Below are 7,061 nucleotides of genomic sequence, written 5' to 3'. Positions count from 1 at the left end.
TTTAATTAATGATCTATATGGATCAAGTGATAATAAAAAACGGCTATTATGTTTAAATAGAATGTTTTATTTTCAATGCATTATATAATATTATGTTTTATTAAATATTTTAATTTCAATCTATTTTATTATTTTGAATACAACTAACATTTTCTTATTTCTTTTTTATAGTCTCTTTTTTTAATGATATTAATTAGTCACATATTTGGATAAAATACATTTAATACTTTTTTCTTATTATTTTGAATGTTTTGCACACGAATCTTGTATTTTTTTTTAAATGACAGTTTCAACGTTTAGGAGTAATATAAAATATTATAGTTCTGGGTCAGTATGTTTAGTTTAAGTTTGGTGTTGTTTGACGGCTTGCTGCGGATGCGGTGATTGTCGTTTCCATGTATTGGGGCGTCAAGTTAAGCCAGAACTATAATTGGCGGATGGAGTCGGAAGCTACTGTCAATTGTTGTTGTTTTCCATAAGTTTTCATCCGACGAGTGCGCTCGCAACCGCACTCGACGGATGAAAACTTATGGAAAACAACAACAATTGACATTAGCATCCGACTCCATCCGCCAATTATAGTTCTAGCTTTAATCTTCAATTATTAGCCTTGACTTCAGTCTGCTTCAATTCGGGAGAGCCAATTGCCATTTCAATATCTCATCTTGCACAAGATGCGATTGCTTAATTTTATTAACACATTTTTACTTATTCTGGGTATGATATGATGCTGTAGTATACCCATCTTCGAAGGGTATTGAATTATTTATAGAAAATGAATGTTTCCAGCAAGTATATTTAAGCAGGAACGTAATAGTTTTTAATTAATATCTTTGTATTTTTTTTTTTTTTTATAAAGTTTAATACTTAATTTTTATAATTTTTTTTTTCATATTTAGACTATTTTTACATTCCATAATATTTTTTCTTATTGTTGAAATAATTTTTTAGTATTTATTACGTAATAATTTCATAAAAATTTAATATTTGAATTTTGCTTTTTTCTCTAGTGCGTATTTTTACATTATTTTTTAATGCACTATTTTATAAAAAGCTTGCTTCTACATTTTCGTCTACTAAAACCAAAATTTTACCTCTTTCAGCATTTGGAAATGGCAATTCTATATAAATTTTTTTCTTGGCTTCTTTATTGTTAAATTTATTTTTCACTTCGATTGTGATTTATGAATTTTTGAATAAAATTCATAAATCATATCTAAACATTTACAGCGGTATTTATTAGATTTGCTTAAATTGGTTCTCAAAGGTTGTTTAATTAAGCTTGCTTAAATATTTAATTCGCCTTTAAGCAACGTTGCTAAAATTTGTATTTATAATCGAATTTCCACAGATGATTAACTAAACGATAGTTGTGTCAAAAAATGAAGGGGAATTGACTAATCTAGTACAAAATACTATTACATTTTAGAACACATGGTTTTTGACAACTTGAGGGTATGTATTTTTGTAAACAAAAATTCTGCGCCAAAAAAAACAGATTAGGTCGTTGACAATGAGTTTGCTTTCGTTGCCAGACGGCATTGATTTTTTTCATTTGTACTAGCCATTTTAATTTTTTTTAACATTCTTTAATTGTTTGATTTGAATTTAAAATTCAAGCTCCTTTTAGGGAATAATTTCATTTCAAACCAAAATGAAGTCTTCACCCCACACACACCCTAGATAAATTAATAACATGATACTGAGCTCACGATCTTAGTAATAATTCATATGTGGTCAAATCAATCTTAAAATGGCTCTAAGCAAGCTCTAAACGCGGTGAATGGCGTTTAAGTTAAGCAATCGTTAAGCAACGTTGCTTAAATGTGTAAATTCTTTATAAATACACATTTTGTACTTAAAAGCTATTTAGAGGTTGTTTAACGTTAAACAACCTTTAAATTTTTTTTATAAATATGGCTGTTAGTGAATACTAACAATTGTGAAATGAAAAAAATGAAAAATGAAAAACTGAAGGTATTTGAAAATCAGAAATTTTGTTTGTTTTAAGTAGAGCGGACAATTTTATACAAGAAAATGATTTTGCCAAGCTTTTTGCATGAACCATTAAAAAGATAAAAAATTCTAAACACAAATACACAATCTTTCCCATACAAATCGTATGGGAAATAGAAATTTGCGATGCGGCGGTACTAAATGTTAACATTAAGGGCTGAAACTTTTACAGTATTTTTTTTTCGTCATTTCCAACAATATTTTCAACAATGCTTTTTGAATCAGTCTAATAAATATAGGGTCAATGTGGGTAAATGTAAACGATTTCATGTCTTTTTTTTCTTTTGACTTTAGATTTTAATATGCTTTCAAGGAACAACTTCACAGGTATCTTCAAATGCAAATATGAAATGATGGCAATTCTTCTTTATAAATATAAACAAATATTTCCCAAATTGTTGAAATTACTGTAAAATATGGCATGTTTACAAATACCCCACCATGTTTGTGTTTTTTTTACAAATTCGGGGTAAATGTGAACACTGATTTAAAATTTAGAATTTCCTCTTTATCATATGGATAACGACTTGAAAAACGTTCAAGAAGGTATTTGACAAAAACTCTTTAAAATTCCAATAAAAGTTATTGTATTCTTCCTTTGATTCTTTATATAGGCACCCAATATGCATCCTGAGCAGCTCTGAACGTCATATTTTTTTTGTTTTTACGTCAAAGACCGATTTTGCATCATCATCCACTGAAGATGATGGATTTGGCTACTTTTAAATGTGACTCCACGGCACTTTAGCAATAGTAATTGACTAAAAATACTGAATTTTTATTAAAACAAATAATTTCAGCAAAAATATATGTTCATATTTACCCCCAGAATACGTTGTTTACATTTACCCATTATGAAAAATATTCTGGGGTAAATGTAAACACATGCAAATCGACATAAATGTCCTGTATTTTAATATTTGTTTGTTTCACATAGAATCTACATCAAAATTCAAAACTAAAAAGTATTTGCAAATTATACTGACTTAATTGAATCTGCAAGAATATTTAATATTTCTGAAAGACTAACGACTTGTTTGGCACTTTAAAAAATTATCTTTCACGGAAAACAACCTCGTCGAATGAGTTCTCCTTTGACAGCATTGAGTTTGACGTATAAGTTAAAAGATGCATGCGTCCGCGATTTGTACTTATGTATGCGTCAAAGAGACTTAACTGAAGCTTGTTATCAGCCATGTTCTCATTTACCCCTGTTTACATTTACCCACATTGACCCTAGTGTAGTCGTTGTCAATGTGGTTTCGTATTCCAATTGATGTTATGTTGCAATTTGAATTTAATTAAACTTTTTTTTTTGTTCGAAAAAGCAAAAATAATTATTCAACTTAAAATTTCAAAAAACCGACACAACACAAACTTATTGGTTATTTTTATTTTTTATATTGTTTTATTTACATTTATTTTTTTTTTTTTTTGATAACGATTTATAAGGTTCGCGGACCGACTGCGCCAATGTTATAACATGTAAGAATGTTAAAGCTGAAACACAATGGGCACGTTCAAAGAGTTAACATAAAGCTATCGGATAGCTTTTTGTTGTTGTAAACAATGTTAAAAATTAGTAAAGAAACGAACCATTTTCTGTCAAAAAATAATCTGAAGGTATCCGAGAATTTTTGGTATACCTCAGGTATCCGAGTGATCAGCTGATAAAGTTTTGGTTTTTTTTTTATTTTGATTTCTATTTGAGCGATTATTCAGCTTGAAAATAAAATAAATGTGCAAGAATTAAAGTTGAGTTGATTGTACAAGTACTATCCAACAATAAAAAAAAGGAATTCGCTAAAAAAAAAAACAATTTCCTCTTTTCAATATTTAAATATTTTTTTGTAGCTGCTTTGGCAAGCTATCCGGATAGCTTTTCGCCCAAAGAGATATTCCAGATACGGGTATCCCAGATAGCCTATCCGATAGGTGTTTGAACGTGCCCAATCACGCTTTAGGGCTGCGTTACGTTGAGAAATCCTCAAAGCGCGCTTCTGTCACTTTGACTTTGAACAGCTGATTGCAACATAAAATCTGCTGTCAAATAAAAAAAAACACATTCACTCACAAAATTATTGGGCCAAGTCTTTATCTTGATTTAATTGTGGAAAAATGAAAAAGGATATTAATGTGTTTAAAAAATGCATATAAATTTGTTTATTCTTTAATCCTATAGTTATAAAAACAAAACCAATCAAAATATATTGTTTTTAACAATAAAACTCAATCTAAAACATCATTAAATTTTTTTTGTTTTTAATACGTAAATTGTTTTGATTTAAAATATCTCGATGTCGTTTTTTTGTGCAAAATCTATATAGAGAAATTAAAAAACACACATAGTTTTGCAATAATTTATTTTTTTTTTATTCACATTTGGCGCAATAATAATGTGGGTGACTGTAACTATGTCTGTTAAATGTCAGAAAGCGAGCAAACATTCAGTTTGGTTGAACTTTTGCTCGCTTTCTTACGTTTCCTTACGTTTGTCAAAAAAAGCGTACGTAAGAAAAGCGTCATTGTGTGAGGATACACAGATTTCCTATAGTTGAACTTTTCGCAGTTGTCAAAATCGACGGCAAAGCGTGATTGTGTTTCAGCTTTTATACTTGGGAATTCGCAGGCATTAATATTACACAACTCTACTCGTTCACGTTTTAATTAAGACTCACCTTGTCTTGTAATTCTGATCGTCGCGAGCCCAACTTCCTCAGTGGATAATCGTCGGCACGTTTAAAGAGTCAGCATAATTCAATTATTGTCTTATTGCACTTTGATTGACTCAAAACAATATCCGAATGGACAATCAAAGTAAACATTACAATTGAAGTGTGCTGAGTTCAACGCACGACGATTTCCTCTGGTAGGAATGGAAGAGGGCACAACAGAGTTCTGTATAATTCTTTCAAGGACGATGTTAAAGAAGTCGCATGACAGTGCGTCGCCTTGTCTAAAACCTTTTTCGACATCAAATGCTTCGGTTAAGTTTTTACCGACTCTGACGGAGCAGCGTGCATTCTCCATCGTCATCCTGCACAGCCGGACGAGCTTTGTAGGGATGCCAAAACTAGACATAGCTCTATACAATTCATCTCTGTAGATACATCGGCTTTAAAATCGATGAACAGGCGGTGGGTATCGATTTGTTGTTCCTGGGTTTTTTTCCAAGATCTGCCATAATGTGAATATTTGATCGATGGTGGACTTTCCTGGTCTAAAGCCGCACTGATAAGGACCTCCCTACTAACAATTTTGCTTCTATAATGCTATACAGAAGCAACAATTGCATCTATAAAGCTTTATAGAACCAAAATTGTTTGTCGGGCTATCAGATTGTTGACGAACGGCTTCAGACGCTCACATAGTACGGCAGAGAGGATCTTATAAGCGATGTTAAGGAGACTGATTCCTCTGTAGTTGGCGCAGGTTAGAGGGTCTCCTTTCTTAAGGATCGGGAATACGATGCTGAGATTCCATTCTGTGGGCATGCTTTCCTCCGACCATATTCGGCAGGTGGTGAAATAAATTCACCATCGTTTAAATTAAACAAAATGCCACTTCTCACAACTTTTTAAGTATTTGTTAGTATGTAATTTTTTCTATGCAAAAAACAAATTTTTTTTTTCTTTCAATTTACTTCGTCACCATTTTTTTTTTTAAGTTTACGTTCACGTGGACGTCAAACAAAGGTAAGATAATACAGTTCATCCGACGGATAGCAGAATGACAAGGTAGAGTGAAAGTGGATCGAATGTATGAATTGGATCTGAGATTCACGTGAATAGCAGAATAGGGCCGTATATCAGATCGAGAAATCGATTTGAAATATAATCGAACACAAAAATTTTACACGGGGTTAACTATTTAAACCAATTCACACACGGCCTAAAATAGAAAAACCAAAAAACTAAAGGAAAACAGAAACTAGCTTATATAATAATACATTAAGTTCAGCCCCGGCGGCTCAAATTAGTATGGAAATTATAATCACCGCACAGCCGATTGCATATGTATTGGTGTGGTGAAAATCTCCACTCCGAGGAAACGGAGCTGAATACGTACCCGAGTCGGAGCAGCGAAAACCTACCAGAAAAAGGAACAAAAAAAGGAATGACTGTTTGCATTTGCGACCAAAAAAGAACAAGATTTATATTTGTTCACTAAAATTGTTTTATTTTATATTACTTTCACAAACACAAATGTTTAAAATTATTTTCTGGAGATACAGCATACAGGACAGCGGCAGGAGTAGTTGATTTTACAAATTAATAATTGATCCTACAAATTTTATTTGCTAATAAAATTGCTGCGGAAGCCCACTCAACAACATTTCAGCGATGCATACATTTTTTTGGATTAAAACTTTCCCATATTATTTATAACAATAGGGGTATTCATGAAATCAGGTAAATGTGGTAAACGTTGTAAATGGTAAATGTGATAAATGCAGCTGTCAAAATTTGTATAAAAAACTACCGAAATCTGGTAATTTTCCCGCACAATTTTGTGTGGAAAAGTTTACCATCTGAATCTGGTTAATGTAGAACATGGTATAAGAAGAGAAGGTATAATCATTAGAGTCACCATTTTACAAAATGGAGTAATAAGTTTTTGACATTTAATTTGGCAAAGTCAAAATAAACAACAATTTCCAAGAAAATTTTGTTAACAACAACAATTTCGATAGGGCATCTGCAAAAACTTAGGAAGCCATCTTTTTTTTCATCTGACAGTTCTCGATACAGACTTTCTTCGCGTAGTCATACCTTCTTTTCTTATACCATGAATGTGGAAAAATTTTGATGATGCAATAAACTAAAACGACAGTAAGAGGTGTGAATATGTTTACAAAAAATTATAATAAAATAGAAACAAATAATTTTATATACTTTTTTCTTCAGTTTCTAGCTCCAAATAGACTTCAAATAAATCGCCGTCAACCGCATTTACCGCATTTTGATTTGCGGTGTGGTAAAGTTTTCCATGTTCATGAATACCCCTAATTTAATAAAACAAATAGACCAGACTTTGCAAAAAAA

The sequence above is a fragment of the Episyrphus balteatus genome, chromosome 1, assembly GCF_945859705.1.
Source record: "Episyrphus balteatus chromosome 1, idEpiBalt1.1, whole genome shotgun sequence".
Lineage (NCBI taxonomy): Eukaryota > Metazoa > Arthropoda > Insecta > Diptera > Syrphidae > Episyrphus > Episyrphus balteatus.
Note: the sequence above shows the minus strand (reverse complement) of the source record.